General features: G+C 33.4%; 1 protein-coding gene across 5 annotated transcripts in view; it reads left to right on the forward strand.

The window, feature by feature from the left end:
• Positions 1 to 19,008, forward strand: part of rdx (BTB/POZ and MATH domain-containing protein rdx) — a 166,987-nt gene that overhangs the window by 34,079 nt on the left and 113,900 nt on the right. The gene's annotated exons all lie outside the window — the stretch shown is intronic.

Consider the following 19,008-nt stretch of genomic DNA (forward strand, 5'->3'; position numbering starts at 1 on the left):
CGATTGAAACTGGTCGAGTAGTTCCTGAGATATTAGATTTTACCTAAAGGTGGGCGGTGTCACGCCCCTTTATTCATATTGTATCTAAATAATTTTGATTAAAATTAAAATTTTTTTTTGTTTATTTGATATTATTTTTAATTCATTAATTTTTGTAGTTTTCATATTGCTTTGTTTTATAGTTTTTTCTCCCCTATCTTAGTTTCCTTTTAATGTTTTATAATTTTAATTGAATTTTGTTAGTTCCTTTATTTTATACATATTTTTATAATATTTTTATAAGGTCAACAACATTTAATAATATTTATATTTTTTATTGTTTGTTTTATTTTTCATATTTTTTTAATTACATTTTCTTTTCAAATAATATTTTTTTAAATTTATATAATATTATGTTTTTCTTTTGTGTTTTTGTAACCTTATTTTTTAATCTTTTAATATTTTTTATTTAAAATTTTTATTACATAATTATCTAATGTTTTTATTATTATTATTTTTTTTTTTTTGAAATATATTTTAATATATTTTTTTAATATATTAATTTTTATACATTTTTTTTATATATTAATTTTTATATATTTTTTTATTTTTTCAACTTCAAAAAATTACAATAGAAAAAACTTAAAACAACGTAAATTGAAACCATATCGATATAAGGTTGCTGTTGTTCTTGTTTTTCTTTATCGTCTTTTAAGTCATGCAAATATGTTTTATTGTCATTTACTTAAGCGCGCATGGCTATTCAACCAGCTGTGCTCTCACAACTAATAAGGCAACATTAAAATTCATAAATATTGCTTGTTAATGTTTCTTTGTTGTTGTTGCATACGAAGGCACGCGTGCGCGCACATGTCTAAGCTTTTTGCTTGTGACATGTAACAAGGGAGGGAATTAAGTGGCGAAAACAAAAAAAATCGAACGTTTGCTGTCACGTTTACTGGTGATAAAAAAGGGGAAATAGAAAAAACTGCGAAACTAGAAATAACAGAACTATGCATTTCAAAGCAAATTAAACGCTTAACTTGCTTAGAAAGGTTGCCTTGTTGTTGTTGCCGGCTAAAAATATAGTATGCATGCTAAGCCAAGTTTCATTCACTGCCATTGTCAATGAAATACGCACGCACAAACATACATACATTTGTGAACTTAGAAATCGGCTCAGTGACATTTTGACCAAGGGTTAAAAGATTAACCCTGAATTGGCTTACAAGGTAAATTCATTTAAAGATTTCTAATTCCTACGAGAGCATTGTAGTCTGAAAACAGCCTCCGTTGTTTGATTAACATTCAAAAATTAACACTTCAGCCGAGTTCAATGTAATTCTCAAGCGCACAGAAACACTTAAAGCACATAGCATAAGACAAAACGCGCTACAAGATAGGCAACAAATGCGTTGAATCTTCGTCGGTGTTGAAATCTTGCGCAATGTCGCATTGTAGTACAGACAAAATAAAGAAATAGTAAATTCACACGACTAACATAGTTTTAGTGGAAACTAAGCTAATCTAAGCATTGAGTTATGTCGATATACAGCGTGCTATAACTTGATTGTTTTGCTGTGCTTGCAACTTATCGATATCGATAAAGTTTTATATACAGAATTAACTGAAAAATATTTATATATAGAAACCGTAGAGCCTGGATATTGTGAACTGCGAATATTTAGTGTTATTTATATATATTACGCAATCCCCGTATACAAAAAAACATCAGCTTTATTATAGCTGACAGTAAAATTTTTAAAGACAGAAAAACAGAAATTAAAGATCGAAATCGAAAACTAGGTCCTCCACTGCTGCAGTGGTTGCGGCCTTCTCTGTGGATGAGACTTAAAACATACTAAATCATACCTAAATCTCTAATAGAAGATATTGTCCGTATAATCACCTAAGGTCGAAAAAATCTAAAAATTCCCAAATGGCGACGTTTTATTTTGTGTTTCCAAATAAGTTGAATTTTACCAAAAATTTTGATTTTTGATCAGATCAAAAAACTGGTAGGTCATTTTATGCACCCTATGTATATACCACAAAACATGCAGGGAAAATTTGATGATCGGATCATTTGTCTCCAAGTAATCATTAAAACAAATTTGAAAAATGTAGATTTGAGGAAAGCTGATTAAACTGCTGATTTAACTGTATATAGGTATATAGGGTGTTCACGACTTTTTTTAAATTTTAGTTTTTCAGTTTAAATAAACTGAAATACACATTTTGTCAATGTCTTAATGTTGCCATATTGCTTACTTTTTTATAAATTGTATTTTAAAATCTCCAGACACCTACATAATCTTCTTTTGAGAAAGACAATTTTTAGGACAGCTAAATTTGATTTTATTGAAAATTTCATAATCGAATTTTGTAGAATTTATATATTTTTGTCGCACCCTGAACTAAGGAAACGAACATTGTTTATTATGTTACAGTAGTTGTTGCAATTTCATTAAATACCCTTGGTTTTGACGTTTATTTCGGGTTGCTCTTTTTATCTATCATTATTTTTTTTATCCAATGTATAACGTTTTGTCACACGACTTTTTGTTTTGGTGAATTTTAAGCCATCCTATTGAAAACATATGTATATGTTTTAAGCTTGAACTTTGAATTTTTCTATGACTTTTGAATACAATAGGGACACACAACTTTCAAAGATATTTTTCAACGAGTTCTCTCTAAATGAGTGACAAAAGAATTTTCGCTAAAATAAGCAAATACCTGTAAAGCAATAGATCCAGTCGGGATTTTCCGACGAAGCGGTTTAAAAATAAAGCGACTATAAATGTATATTTGAAAAACATATATTGGCGAATTTTCAAACAACCGTAGACAAAATCATTCGGTTTATTGTTAAATCACGAAAGAGAAATTTTTTTCGATTTAAACATTCCTGTTCCAACCGTTTACAAATAAAAAGGGCCTAAAATAATAGCATGACGGGCCTTCAACATTTAGAGTTAACGGTAAGAGTAGTGTATAGGTGCGCTCGTGACATCTGGCTTTGATAAGACTGAAAACTTTGTTTTCTCTATAAAAATAACGGAAGATTATAAATTCTATGACGAACAAAATTTAAGCAAACTGAGTTTAGATTCGATAGGTGCATACATTTTATAAAATTTACGATAAAATTAACATAAATGCACTTATTTTATGGAAAGAAATATATTTAAAAAAAAAAATTGTTGAACCAATAGTATGCATAGTTTTTTCTTGAACTTATTATTACAAAAAATATATATTTCATAGTCGTCATTTTGAAAAAAAAATGGAAGAATTTCAGTCTTTTGTTAACAAAACACCTTGATTAGGCGCCCTGCAACAACATTGATCGGCATTTGTTCGAATTTGCCGCCACTGAATATTTTTGTACTTCAAAGCGTCGCACAGATTACTTCTTATTACAATTTGTGTTCCATTTACAATATTTATTTATTAATTTTTCTTTTTCGTTTTTGTTTTGGTGATTGCCTTGCTTTTTAAGTCGTACAGGGCCATACGAAAAATATTCTACAGGGCCGCCACCTCCAAAAATTGTAATGACTACAAACAAAAGCAACTGCTGCAACAACACCCCGTAGTCGTTACGAATGCTAGCAGTGCCAACCACACGAGCAGACGAGCGAGCGAGCGAGCGGCGACGGCAATAGAAGCAGCAACAGCAGCTGTAAAACGCCTGTGGCAACAGGAAAAGTCAAAGCGACGTTCTAGTCACATCTAATTTGTTACTGTACACAAATGTACATATATATATATATATATACATATATATTTATGTAGGTGCGTTTGTGTGTGTAACCATGTGCTTTCGTAGCTGTCGGTAGCATTGGCCTCAGCTGGTTGTTGTTGGTGTTTTTAAAGCTTTTCATTTTGCGTTGGCGTAACACTATTTGACATGCATTGCTATTGTTGTTGCTCTTTTTTTTTGGTTTTTTGTTACGTTTGACCACATTCCACCAGCACAAGCACAAACGAGTTGACCTGAACTCGCTGAAGCAAACGCTAACGCCCAAAGTGTGCCACTGTGGGTGAGATTTGTAGAATTTGCGGAATAATTCTATTGAAGATAATCTAATCTAGGTAAAATCAAACGTAACGACACAATTTTTAGTTAAATGTATTTCGTATGTTTGGAGTTGAAACACAGAATCGAAGTTTTCTATTCGGTCGGTCCAAAAGCTTACTCAGCCAAAAATTTATAAAAGTATGCTTTCAAATCCAAAATTGACAATAGTACAGAGTGTCTTCTAACTGAAGCCTTCTCTTATGCACCGGTATTGAGCGTATGAGACACTATTGTCAGATTAAATTACAAAATATGTGATAAGCTGCACTTAGTTAGAATCCTCAAATTATCTTCTCAGCAATTTTCAGCACTAAATAATAACTTAAGGCTGAGTGTTCTTTTGAAGAGATGTTTAGTTGCACGAACTTGAACTGGCAACACCTGTACAAAAGCTACAGTTTGCTGTTGCGCTGAAAATTGCGATGACGTTTTCCTCATCAAATACAAAGTGGTGGAGTTAGGTTATGAAAAATTTCATATTGCATTATTCTATCTTACAAAAATCCTACATATACATATATATGCTTTATAAATCTTTAATTTCCAAATACTTTATATTTAAAAAAAAATATTGAATCTACATAACCGTAAGCGTCTTGTCCCACTGTGTGCAAAGCGCGCGTCATCATACAACACCGCGCGGCCATCAAAGGCGTGCGCATAGTTCATCATTTTAAGTGTTTGACAGTTTCTGACCGTCAATCAGCCAACAACAGCAACAAAAATAACAACCCAGTTTATTACATATTCACATGCATGCGGCCAGCTGGCAAACAATACCATCGATGTAGTCGAGCGTATGTATGTATGTATGCGTCTATCTAAAAAAATATGCTTTTAATTGCCACCCGCGCCCGTATGTACGTATGTGCATTCATCACGCGTTCACCCGTTTTGCGTGCACATTAACTCATTGGCTTTGGCGTCTTATATGCGTAGTCATTCGCCAAGTCAACTACACTCAACCGAAATGTTAACGATGTGGCCGCAACAGTTGCGCCAACGCAGAAACTCTTTGAGCGCGCGCATGTTTGAACGTTTGGCCGCTTAACGCTGAAATGCTTACCGGCTTGTAACATTGTTAGCCGCGCAGTCGTTGCGGACAGAGCGCCAGCTTGCGCTCAATCACTCAATCAATTCGTTGCGCCGCAACGCAACGTGCAAATGAGTTGTAGCTGAGCGCAGCCAACTTTGCTTGCATCTCCGCGTGCTCGTTTGCCGTTCGCAACGTGCTTGGTTGCTCGTTTATTCACTCGTACTCGTTCAATTGTTTTGGGTCGTTTTGACCTTCTTCAAAAGTAGGTAACCTCATTTCTCATTTATCGTGTAAATTTTACACATTTACATGCTTGCGCGCTGTTCGCTGTCTGCGCCGCCTAGGCGTTAATGCACGACGGTGTGTGTGCGCAGCGCGGTATGCATAAGCGCGTACTTGCTGTTTCGTTGTGTTTGCTTGTTTGCGTTGCCTTGCATTGCGTTGTGCGGTGCGTGGCAACAACAAAGTAAAGCGCACAAGGAAATATATGAATTTGTGCGTATTTCATTTTTCACACATTTCTGGGTTAAAGGCGACGCTGTCGCCGCCGTCGCCGCGCGTTGTCAAGGTGCAAAGCGCCCTTCTTTGGTGCGCTAGGCGCTCAACGCTACTACTACAAATACTGAAACGGCTACTAGCATTGAAGCTTTGTGTGCTTGTTGCTGTAGGCCGTAGGCCTGTCGGTTGCCTCATCACTCGACGTTGCCCCAAATTCAATGTGCGCGCACACCTACACGCCTATATGTATGGGTGAGTGTCCTCCATGCTTCAATACGCCACAACGGTCGCCGTTCTGCGCTGCCATCACCTCAATCTCCTTTTCCGCCTTCCGTAACTGCTGCGATCTCTCTTGTGCGCTACGGGCGGGTGAAGACACTGAGGGAACGACCTTGCGCACGCTCTACCAAGCGCTTGCTGCTTGTTGGCTGGTAGGTTAGTTACCAGCTTGTTTACTTACTTGCTAGTTTGGTTGGTTGACTGGATGCTCTTGGCCCATTTCAATGTTGAATGCTTGGAAAACTTATTCATTTCATTGCTTTTAGCTTGCGCTCTTGTTGTTAGGGTTTTTTTCTTTGCTCATCCGTGCACCTGCGCCTAGTTTGCTAGTTAACATGCCTTTCATGTTACTTAGTTGCTGTTAATTTGTTGGCCTCTGTAGCTTTTACTTTTTATTTTTGTTTTTGTTTGCAAATTTTCGCATTTGTTCGGTAGTTGCTCTCCATTTCATGTTGTTTTTAAGCAATTATCAGCATATATTAATGTCAACAACATCATCATCGTTCATCTTCATCATTCTAATGCATTCACTTTGCAGCGTAGCCACGATTTCACGCTTCACCCTAGTTGAAAACTTCGTTACCATCATTTCCGTTACAATCAAAGCGAGCTTCGTTAACTTCTTTAAGTGTAACGGCAATATGATTTAGTCACATGAGTGCTTCATTAAACACAGTTAGCCTCTGACGTGTTGCAAGGTTGCATTTTCTTTAATGTTTCAAAAGAAAATAAATTATGCTGCTAACCTCTTTTTAATTGGTGTTCTGATTTTCTGCCATAAAGTTGACCGAAAATGGTTATTATATTTTTTCGCCCTGTATGTGGTATTTCACACGTGTTTAATACTTTTTGTTACTTTGCGCAGAAATGTAGGCAACGTTTTTCAGTTCATTTCGTATATTTTTAAAAGCTGAATTTTTAAAAGGTAGTTAATACAAATTTTGAATATATAAGGTTGTCAAATATCTCCCTTCCGCTTTTTTGCTCTTCATTCAATGCTTTATAAAAAGTGTTACAGTGATCGGATTTAGTTAAAATATGCGCCGTTTTGTTCGATAATCTGTTTCCATCTAGACGGCAACTTCATAATACCTTCCTCGTAGAAGCCCCCCTCCTTATTTGCGAAGAATTCGGACAGCCACTTTTCACAAGCCTCTTTTGAGTTCAACTTCACACCACCAAGGGTATTCGCCATGGACAGGAACAGGTGGTAATCACTTGGCGCTACGTCCGGGCTATATGGTGGATGCGATAAAACCTCCCATCCGTTTCAGTAGCATATTGCAGGCGTTGATTCGGTCCAGAAGGTTTTTTTGCGTCAAATTATGCGGCACCCAAACATCAAACTTTTTTTTGTATCCAGCCTTCTGCAGATGGTTCAAAATGGTTTGGTGACTAACTCCCATCTCCTGGGCGATGTCACGAGATGCCATATGCCGGTCTAACTCGATGTATTCCATGATTTGATCGGTATTTGTCGTCACAGGTTTTCCGCCGGCTGCCTTATCCATGGTGTCGTTTTCACCGGCCCTGAATCGTCGAAACCATTCCTCCGCGGTTCGAAGTGATAGAGTACCATCCCCCAAAACACCATTAATCTCACGGAACGTTTCTCTAGCGGGTTTGCCTTTAACGAATGAAAACTTTAAAATAGCGCGAATTTCGGCGTTATTGAACTCCATGTTTACACGTCTATAACTGTTGAACGCAATATCCAAACTAATCATGCATAGCGTTGTTTTGTAGTTTATGTCAAGACCTTTCAAATTATGTATAGTGTTGCCAGATACGAGCTCTGTAGCGCTTTGTACATAGCCGCGAAATTCAAAAGACAAAAAAGCGGAAGGGAGATATTTGACAACCTTATATTATATATATTTTTTTAATTTTAACATGACAGGTATAATAATATTCGAAAATTATTCTTATAGATAAGCAAAAAACAGCGAATAAAATGGAATAAAATATTAATTTTAATAGACTGAAAATAATTAACACAAACTAAATTTATATATATTAAAACATACTTCAAATTTCTTTTTATTCTCTTTTCAGGTACGTTTTTGTTGCTGTACTACATAAAATTTAGCTTGAACTGTGCTGTTTCTATTAAGCTTTTAAGATTGTGTTGGTAAGTTCTACTTTCAAAAATGTTTTGCTCTCTATGGAAATTTTTAGTCTAAAAAAATTCTTACTCTTAAATAAAACATTTCACCTCAAGAATTGTCGTTTTTGTATGCCAGTATTTTTATTTGTTATAGTTTTGAAAAAAAGTTTCAACTTTCTTTAATGTTAACTAAAGTACTCTACTAATCTCACTAAAAATTCTCAGTAAGCCTAATTATATACTACAACTTTTTTTATCCACATAATATTACTCAAAAATGGATTTTATCAGGAACTGCTCCAATTTGATGTACTGTAACTGCATTTATAAACCACGTTGCCACATTAAAAGATTTTGGCTAAAGGTTTTTTGTTCAAACTCGACTAAACCTATTTTTAAACATAAAAAAAAATTTTAAGTGAACTTAGTTAAACAGGAATATCCTTTTTGAGCCTTATATGAAAAAGGTCAATATTCAGTTGTTTACTTAGTATACCACAATATGCCAAATCTAACTTTAAAAATTTTTATTTTCACCAATTTATTAACTATTTTATAAGGAAAGCCTTCGATAAACGCCAGAAATTAATAATTGCTGGTTTCCCTTACTTCGAATCTATATTTTATCAAAACAGCGTTGCTTTGATGTTGTATTTTTTCTTAACTTACTTAATAAAATTTAAAATTTTAATTAAACAATGCCCACAGTTCAACAAATTGATACCAAAAAACTATTAAGTACACAACAATTTTTTTTTGAAACTATATTGAACAAATTTAATACAAGTGGCAACGCTGCTCTATTTTATAAATAATTTTCAAGTCACTGCATGGTTTTGTTCGAATTGTATAGAATATTGTGTATAGAAATATTTCCATTAAATTTAGCCCAAGTGGCAACACTGGTCAACGCCATAAATCATTTTTATGTCACTGCGAGTTCTTGGTTTCATTGCGGCTGCTGTCTCTACAAGTGTTGCCGATGGTCATCAGCTTCATCAACAACTATAAAAAAAAGCATAACAACAATTGTAATAACAACTGCTGCCGCTGCTGCTGGTAGCAACGACAACTTTCAGTCCAGCAAATCTGAATGCATTTTTGAATAAAAAAAAAACGGTTTTTTTATTGCTTCTTTTTTCTGTTTTGCTTTGTTTAATTTTGTTTCGCGATGATGCAGCGGCGGCAGCAACAGCAGCTGTGTTGCCTACAATTTCAATGTAAGCTTCTAGGTATCGTACGCTGTCACTGTCGCTGCTGCTATTGACACCATTTTAATGCTGACGCTGCTTTGATGACGTTGCGCCCGCTTGTTTTTGTTTTTATTTCATTCTTTTTTTTTGTTCATCAGCTTGAGCAATGCTATGAAAATTTCGTTGTTGTTGTTGTTACTATTTACCTTCAATGCGAGCGCGTCGTGACATCCAATTTTTATAGAGCTGCTGCTGGCGACGCTACGCTTGTTGCAAATGCATGTTGTTGTAGTTGGTGTTGCTCTTGTTGCCAACAACTGACTTATACTGGTGCTGCTGTTGCTGCTGCTGCTGTTCTCGCTCATCGTCATGGATGTGGGTCAATTGCGCTAATTGCTCGCGGTACTCCATGCGTTCAACCGAGTTTGTGCACTTGTTTGCATTTGTGTATATGTGTGTATGGGTGCGTATGCGTGTGTGTATGTGCAAGCATAAAATGGTTTGCATGTTTCTCTAAAAAAAACAATAAACAATCAAATCTGTTGCCTTTATTCGCAAAAGTACATACATACATACATATGTAGACATGTAAATATTTAACATATATTCAATACATACACAACTTTATTAGAATATAATATACAAATAGATGTAATAATTATTTGCTGCTGGCTACTTTTTTTTCCATATATTGTTGGTTTTGTGTTTTCATTATTTATTTTGTTTTACATACTATTTTTTTTTAAATTTGGCTTTAATTATTGTTTTTTAATTTTTACAAATTTAAAATTATTATTTTTTCTTATTTTCAACAAATATATGTTTACTTTTAAATATTTATATACATATACATATGTTATTTATTTTTTAATTTTTAGTTTGTAGTTTTTTAATGTTATATTTAAAATTTATTTTTAAATATGTATGTTTTTTATTTTATTTTTAATTTTTTTCGTGTTTTATTATTTATTTTTTATATGTATAATAAAATATTTTTATTTTTATTTCGAATTTTTAACAAATATACTGATGTTTAATTTTAAATATTTGTTTATTTGTTTTTAATTTTTTAGTTTTTTTAATATTATATTTTTTTAGTTGTTTATTATATTTTTTATGTAAATTTTTTAGTTTTTTATATTTATTTTTAAAAATGTATATTTTTTATTTTGCTTTTAATTTTTTCTGTTGTATAATTTATTTATATAATATTATTTCAAAATATTTCTTATATATTTTTATTTGTTTAAATTTCTTAGTTATTAGTTTTTTTTCTATTTTTGTATTTTTTATGTATATTTTGTAATTTTTACATACACTTTAAAATTGTATTTTTATTTTATTTTTTATTTTATTTGTAATTTTTTTTTCTTTTTTACAATTTATTTATTATTTGTATAATAAAATATTTAAGCTTAAGTCAATATTTTTTTTATTTATATTTTTTAACAAGTTTATATATAATTTTTTATATATATTTTTAAATATGTTTATATTTTAATTTTAATTTTCTTGGTTTATTAAATTATTTATTGTTTATTAATTAAAACTAATGATTAATTAAATTTTTTTGTGTTTTAAAATTTGTTTATTATTTGTTAATAATTACATATCCTTTTAAGTTAATTTATATACATTTTTTTTACATTTTTAATTTTTTTATTAAGTTTATGTTATTTTTGTATATTTATTATGAAATAAAAATATATATTGTTTTTTTTTTGTTTAATTTTTTTGCATATATTGTATTTGAAGGTTTTTTTTGTGTTCCATAAATTATTATTTTTTAATAATTATTATATATTTTCGCTTACTCTTATTTTGTAATAATATTTTATTAAAATGTTTAAATAAATTAGTACATATGTATGTATATACACACATATATGTACCTATATTGTTACTGCGCTGCCGTTCAACGCTTCACTCATCGTCGAAATTTTGCGTTTGTTGTTATTCTTGTTGTTGTTATAACATAGAGTAGTAGTAGTGCTTCCTCGGCAAGCTTGTGCTATTCGCACTATTTTCGACGCTTCTCACGCTCGACTTTGTTTTTGTAATTCTAGCGCGTGTTGTCATTCCACAGCATTGTTGTTGTTGTTGTTGTTTTTTCATCGTTTTATGGATTACTGTGTACAATGCTGCACTTGTTGTCAACATTTTTTATATTTGTTGTTCTTGTTGTAAGCAGTTGCAGTCAATGTTCTCGTTGCTGATTTATTTTTCGCCACTTATTCTCTTCTTTCTTTGTTGTCTTCTTCTTCTTCTACGAGTTGTAAATACTTAGCATATTTATATATGTATATTCTCAGTTATACATGTTTGTTGTTGTAGGCATTATGCGATTTGAACTTCAAATTTCTGTTGTTTAACGATGCGTTCTTGCACTTTGGCTTTTATGGCGTTATTATTTTTTGTTTTTGTTTTAGTTTAAGTTTTTGTATTGTTTTCATTTTCTGTTTTTGTTGCCGGTTCGTGCCGCTAGAAACAACGCTTGTCGCTTGTGAGTTTCCTTCACCATGTTGCTTGAAGTCTCTTATCGTGGACTAATACTGAGTCGAAGCTTTTAGCCTAATTGGAAAGCTGTCGGAATAAAATGGTTACCAACAAGATTTCCTTTATTTTTATTGAAAGAAATAAATTATTATTGAAGAAACAGTTACTTCGTTAGCGTGCGCTTAATCTCTAAGCTCTCTAGTTGGATTACATTGAATGTAATAAGGAATGGTACGAGAAAAGGAAGAAAGTTGATACAAATACATAGAATAACTGTAGTTGAAGTAATACGAACGAAAGTGCTTCGATCTGAACCTGTCGGAATGTTTTCCTGTTGCGCTGGAAATGCTGAGAACGTTTGACCGTGAAACCGCCTGTCAAATAACCTATGTTATAGGCTTTTAACGCCCAAAGATGATTTCAGATGTGTTCAGGGTTCAAGCTCAAGTTTCGTGTATATAATTTCATAACAAATGTGCTGACATTATATGAACTTAGTATGAATTCAGAAATGTTACCATATCCGCTGTAATAGGTGAAACCTTCAAGCTCGATTTCGTAAGATCTCTTCTGTGATATTATATTGCGATAGAATGGAGGTCACATATATTTTCAGTATACCATATAGTGGTATTTTTTTACACTCACTGAGGTATTACTTATTTTAAAATATTTTGTGTCCTTAACGCATTGTAGTGGTCAGTAATCCAGATGCCTAAAATTTTGGATATTAGAGAGCTTTTGATATTGGAATATTTCTGCGGTTCGACTAACACTCGTACTCAATTTCTGCGATATTCGCTGCAAGAATCTTAAAAATGAGCATTTCTATTATTGGTCATATCAATCAATTAGTCAAATCAAATATAGTTCGAAGTGTTTCTCATTGCTTGAGATATCGATCTGAAATTTTGCACACGTCATTTTCTCTCCAAGAAGTTGCTTGTTGGTCAGAACCACCATACAAACTGAACGATCGGAATAAAGAGTTTTTATGGAAAACTTTTTAATTTGACGAAATTTGGTGTGGGTTATTGTCTAAGGCAATGGTGCAACCTAACCTCTACCTCTAAAGCAAGTAGCTGCCATACAACCTGACCGATCAAAATCAAGTTCTTGTTAGGAATATTTTTGTATATATGAAAAGTATTATAGCTTCGATGCAACCGAAGTTAAGGTGTTTTCTGGCTTTGACTTTAATTTTCATAGACGAAGTTAGGCTACACGAAACCGGAACTTTTGTGTTGCAAGGGAACATCAAACTCTTAAACAGTTTTTCTGAGATTATACCATGTATTTTAGGGATTTAAGAAAATAGGCCAAAAAAGATCAGAGGACGCAGGCAAAAATTTGTCGGACTAGTGTAGTGGGAGGCGGAAGAAATTCGACATATGCAGATAAAGAGGGTGACATATAACTGTTCGCATAAGCTTTTTTTAGTAAAACTCGCATAAAAAAAATTTAGTTATGTCCTACTTAAGCCACTGTACGCTCACAGCACACAAACACACATACATATTTATTATAAATTCGACCTATTCGACATTCGGCGAGCGTCTTTGAGGCATATGAAGGTGCTTATACATACTTACATATGCATATGTTTGTTGGTATGTCATTGCTTTGGGGGACAAGGGACACACACAGAGCAGCTTCTTCACTTACGCATCTTTTTCGGCAATTCAAATACGGCAATGGTGATTTTCAATGTGTACACAAACACACATACACATAAATTACCATATTTCGCTTGCTTATACGGTTGTACATGTGTGCGTGTGCATGTGTGACAGCTGCTATATTGAAAATGATGGTTACGAGAAGTAGGTCAAGAAGTATTTGCAGCAGCTCAGCTTCATTTACAGTACTCGGGCGATGTGCGAAATGTATTTATGCATACATATGCGTGTCTGTATGTTATTATATTATATATGTATGTATGTCTGTATATAGGCGTATGTTAATTAAAATATGCAGTTAAATAAAAAAGAGCGCAAAAGTGATTAAAAATTAAGGTCTCGCTCGTCAATCGTTCGCTGAAAATTTATAGCTCCCTCTTGTTCTTGTTCCCTCTTCTTGTAGTCAATACGGTTATTCTCAAATTTCACTAATAATATTTAAATACAAAAACCATAATGACAGTACACACATACATATGTGACCAGTATCGTATCTAAAACTGTGCAGTGTCTAACATTTTCGCGCAAATTAGGTCAAACTTGTCCAGAAAATTTGGTTACCGCGTGTAGGTGAGAGCGCGCAAAAGAGCTGCATAAATGAAAAGTGCTGGCATAAATATTAAGTCGAGTAAAAGTAGGGCTCTCTTTGTGCTTTGCCTTTGCTGTTTTATTTTTTCTTTCCTTATTTTTTTTTTTTTGGTTTGGTTTGGTCCACGTCAAGATTCGCTGCAGTTTGTTTGTATTTTGTGGGTTATGTGCAATTTTGGAAAGGTGAAATTGATGGCATTGTGTGGCAGAAAATATGTGTAGCGGTTTAGTTGCGGTGTTGCTGTAGTAGCTAAAATGAAATAAGAATTGAAGTTTATACCCACAACAGGGTTTGCTACGTAATTTTTAACACCCAGAAGGTAACGTTGGAGACCGTATAAAATATATACAACATATGTATAAATGATCAGCGTGATGAGCTGAGTCAATTTAGCCAGATCCGTTTATCTGTCCATCTGTATATACGCGAAATAGTCCCTCAGTTCTTGATATATCGAACTGAAATTTCTCGCACGTCCTTTTCTCCCCAAAAGAGTTGCTCATTTGTTGGTACAATGGGAATCAACTACTTGTATAGAAAACTTTTTTATTTGCCGTAATATCTTCGCGAAATTTGGCGTGGATTATTATTCAAGGCAATAATGCAATCTCCGAAGAAATTTTATAGATCGGATGACTATAGCATGGAAAACTTTTTTATATGACGAGGTATCTTCACGAAATTAGGCACGATGTGAAGGGTATTTGTATAGGGTATTATAGCTTCGATGCAACCGAAGTTAACGTTCTTTCTTGTTTTTAATATTACTTACATATTTTGTGAATAATTTTTGGTTTTGGAATGTGTTTTTAGTTGCGTCTGTCATCAATTTGAATCCTATCTCAACTTATTTGGCTTCTTAATAGTAAAATGAAAATAAGCACATATAGTACCCCCGATGTGTGAGAATTGTATTTGGAAAATGCATTGTATTGATATATTGGATACTATATATCGATTCTAATAATTTTAAAACCCAGCGGTAATTTTTAGCCTTGCATATAGACCAATACTAATTATAATGTAATACGGTGACAAGAAATATAGAAAAGCGTTTAATACTTTTTCTTAGGCCACAGATGCCTGTGTTTTATACCGCATATATCAACCCTATAAACGAATGCTGATTTTATGTGCTATTTCTCTAGATATCCGAAATATTTTCCAAGAGTCTCAAATATGAGCCGAGATGCCACACTCTCTCTCCTCAGTCCCCACTGACAACGCGTTGAGCTGCCGCGAAAAAACTTTGACATTCGACCTTTTTGTACATGATGTCGTTGTTGTTGTATAGTTATAGTTTTAGAAATTGTAGTCACTACATATTGTTGTTACTTCTTTTGTTTAGCGCCACACGCAACTGGGTCACGCTCATGAACTAAACTAACGAATTTCTGATTTAATTCCAATTCTTTGCACTTTTTTCGTTTTTTTCTTGTTTTTGTTTTTGGCGAGCAAATGAAATTTTTGCCAATACATACACATACATACATGTAAGCGCAAAAAATGAAGGCAACACACATACATACATATAAAAATGTGAGAATTAAAAAAAAAAATGAAAATTGCAAAGAAAACAATAACAACTACAACGAAAATGTGCCTAAATCTGTCAAATAATACAAAGTGGCCTTTGGAGTTGAACGGAAATACAAACAAGCGTTAAAACATCAAAAAAATGGTTGACGCGGCGCTAACATGCGCATATACACTTTTGTACACACATATATACATATATGTGTGTGTGTGTCTACAGGCCAATGGCAGTTGAGTTGATGCGCAGTGATGTGTATGCGACATTATTATCTAAAATTTTCTAGTTCTGTTTGTTTTGCCATTTTTACTATTTTTTGTGTGTCGCTGTTGTTGTTGTTGCTGCTAGTTTGTTTGCATAGAAACAGGCTTGAGATGAACGCACGTTCCGAGGTCTGCATGAGTAGGCGCGTTAAAGTTTCTGCTTCCAATATGTATGTGTGTGTATGTGTTTGTTCACGAAATAATACTGAACGCCATTCTATTTATTACCTTTTTTCGTTTGTTTCATTCTGCCTATTCATACCTAGAACCTCGAAACACTTTACGTTTGTTTGAAGGTTCACGAGTTCAAGGCTTTTAAGCACAAGTGTTTGACAAATAAGTTAAAAAAAAGAAACCGATAAGTTTGTAATAATGATTATCGAAATAGAATTCGTTTCTAATGTGAAAAGAAGATTTGTCTCCATGCCTTTTATATAATTAAATTTTTTATTTTTATTTATTAAATTTTTTTTTGTAAAATAATAATTTTTTTTTGTGAAATATAACTTTTAAGAAATTAGCTAAAGCAAGATAAAACGGTTGTACCGAAGCTATAAAATCCTGCACAAATACAAAAGATGCCTTAAAGAACTTGATTTTGTCCGGTCAGTTTGTATGGCAGCTACATGCTACAGTGATACGATCTAAACAATTTCTTCGGAGACTGCACAGTTGTCTGGGATAATTTCTTGTAGAAATCTCGTCAAATGAATAAGTTTTCCATACAAGCTCTTGATTCTCATGTTTTAGTTTGTATGGCAGCTATGTACGTATATGCTATCACGTTTCGATAAATACGATACCGACCAGCTTTTTGCGAAGAAAAGGTCACCATTTCAGTTCGATAACAAGAACTGAGAGACTAGTTTGCGTATATACCAGCAGACGGGCATGGCAAAAACTCCCCTAAAATCGTAGATTTTAATTAAAATTCAGAAGAATTTATGAAGTAACGTTAATCGGGCTCATTCCGGTTTTAAAGACTCGATTGTCATGCTAACGTTAGACATAGGTTAGATTTTGAGGCTAAGCTCCGTGACAATGTATCACGCGATTCCCCAGATGTGTTGGTTATAATGCGTCATTCAGTACCGTGACCGAATCTTTGTTGTGGTACTGGGTTGCATCTTCATAAATACAAATAAGTGGAGTGTAAAAGCGAGTTTGAAGCTTTTAGCTAAAATCCGGTGTTTAGTATAAAGTTTATTGCTAAACACCAAAATTACTAATAAACTCGAGTGTGGCGCGATGTGAACGACTATTATTTAGCTGGCAGGCGTTCTATATGCAAATCATTTTTTTTTTATTAAATGTTTTTTTTTTAAATATTAATGGAAGAAAAAACACATAATATTTCTAAATTAATTTAAAAAAAATCGAATGCCGAAAATATTCGGGATCCCGAAATATCGAAATATATATTAGATACTTCATAAAAGTACAGCGCATCTTAGAAGTAATTGTTTGGCACCATCACTAACGGCTCTTTATGCTATTTTATGTGCGAAGCGTTGAATAATTGCGTCCATATGGCGGCCAACACTGCGCGCTGCAACAACCATTAAGTAATAATATTAATAAGTAAAAGAATAACATAGAAAAAATTGATTGAATACTTGAATGCTTGAATGCCGCAATGTATCAGTGAATAAATGTACAAATGAATAAATGCGTTTAATGAGTTGTAATTTAGGTGGAAATTAGTGTCAATGTCAATGTGTTGCGCTCGGAAAAGAAATTGGAACAAGTTTGTTGGCGTGTTCCATGCAAAAATAAACTTTTATGTTTGCACAAATGCTGATTTGTATGATTGTGTGAGTTTTTATTAGACCCAGCATATGCAAACAATTCACACACTTGTGTGCGTAATTATAAATTTTCTTGTTTTTTTTTCTTTTTATATAGTCTGACTATGAAATTTTTATGTGGATCATGGGGTCATGAATTCTTTATGTAAATATTTCTTAGTAATTATGAATTTATGAAACTTGGCATTTGATTAGTTTTTCGGTAAAGAGGACTGTGATTTTTATTTCTGAAGAAGTCTTCGCTTCAGATAGTTATATATGTATATAGTAGATTAGTCATGATCTGGGTATTACTGCATACTATCTAGTAATGCAATGAAGGATCAGAACTCGGCAAGTTAGTACGAAAAACTATCGTACCCATAACAATGGTAGTGTAAAGTGTCATCCCTCAAAAGTGGACTTGGCAACCCTGATTTCTGTGCTCATTATGACTAGAAAATAATCACAAAGTTATGTTCTAATAATCGGTTCAACGGTCGGCCGGTATTAAGTGTATATTAGATCCACATATTTAATTAATTTTTGTCCTACGAAGAGTTTATATGACTATCAGTACTAAATGTGTCAATATTTAAAATCAGCTTAAATTACATGCCGCATGCATCATAAGTTAGGTAGCTGCGGTCCAACACTGCTCTTATAAAAAACCAATATTTCTCATACCGCATACTAAATTCGTTGAAATAGCTGTGGAAGATGATAAGAATAACACACGAAGCATGTTGGCCGATAATTTTGGCTCGACACAGTACTATAGGTAGAGAAAGGCAAATGACGAAATTACTGTATCTATCGAAGATCTAGGCAAAGCTGGGAAGATCTGCAATCTGATTTTATTTCGAGGTCAAACAAAAGACTTGTCGTTAACAGTTATGGACATTATTATGATAACCACTTTTCACAAAATACTTGCTATTCTAGTCGAAATCTAATCTTAAAGAGCTGAGGCTTTGTTTATGTCGATGATGTGGCTGCGTAGAATTATTGTTCTACGCTACGGTTTTTTATGTTATTTTCAGTTTAAATACTTTGTATTATTATACTTCATTATTTTTATATAATTTTTTCGATCTTGTTATTATTTTGCTTCCTTCTTTATCCTTCAAATTCCTCTTAACCCTCGAACAGTTTATAGCTTTCCAGTCTATATATTTCTTTGTTAATATAATTAACATTTATGTATGTATGTAAAGCGTGCAGTAGCACCGATTGTCTACTAAATTGATAACTGTATAGTAGTCTCATAGCTTACTTGCGGCTTTCCTTCGCGCTTCGCTCCGAATTTCATTGATAACATTAATTTCCATGATCGCCTTCAATAATTCACGTTATTATGCTCCCTGCCGTTGCTTCGGTCTCAACTCTTGTCCTTTGCTTTGCTACTCCAGTTGACCATCGGTGCGACCATCAGCTCGTCCGTCATTTCATTTCAAAACCATAAAAGCTGGTGTCATTCG

This window comes from Bactrocera oleae, chromosome 2, assembly GCF_042242935.1.
Source record: "Bactrocera oleae isolate idBacOlea1 chromosome 2, idBacOlea1, whole genome shotgun sequence".
Taxonomy (NCBI): domain Eukaryota; kingdom Metazoa; phylum Arthropoda; class Insecta; order Diptera; family Tephritidae; genus Bactrocera; species Bactrocera oleae.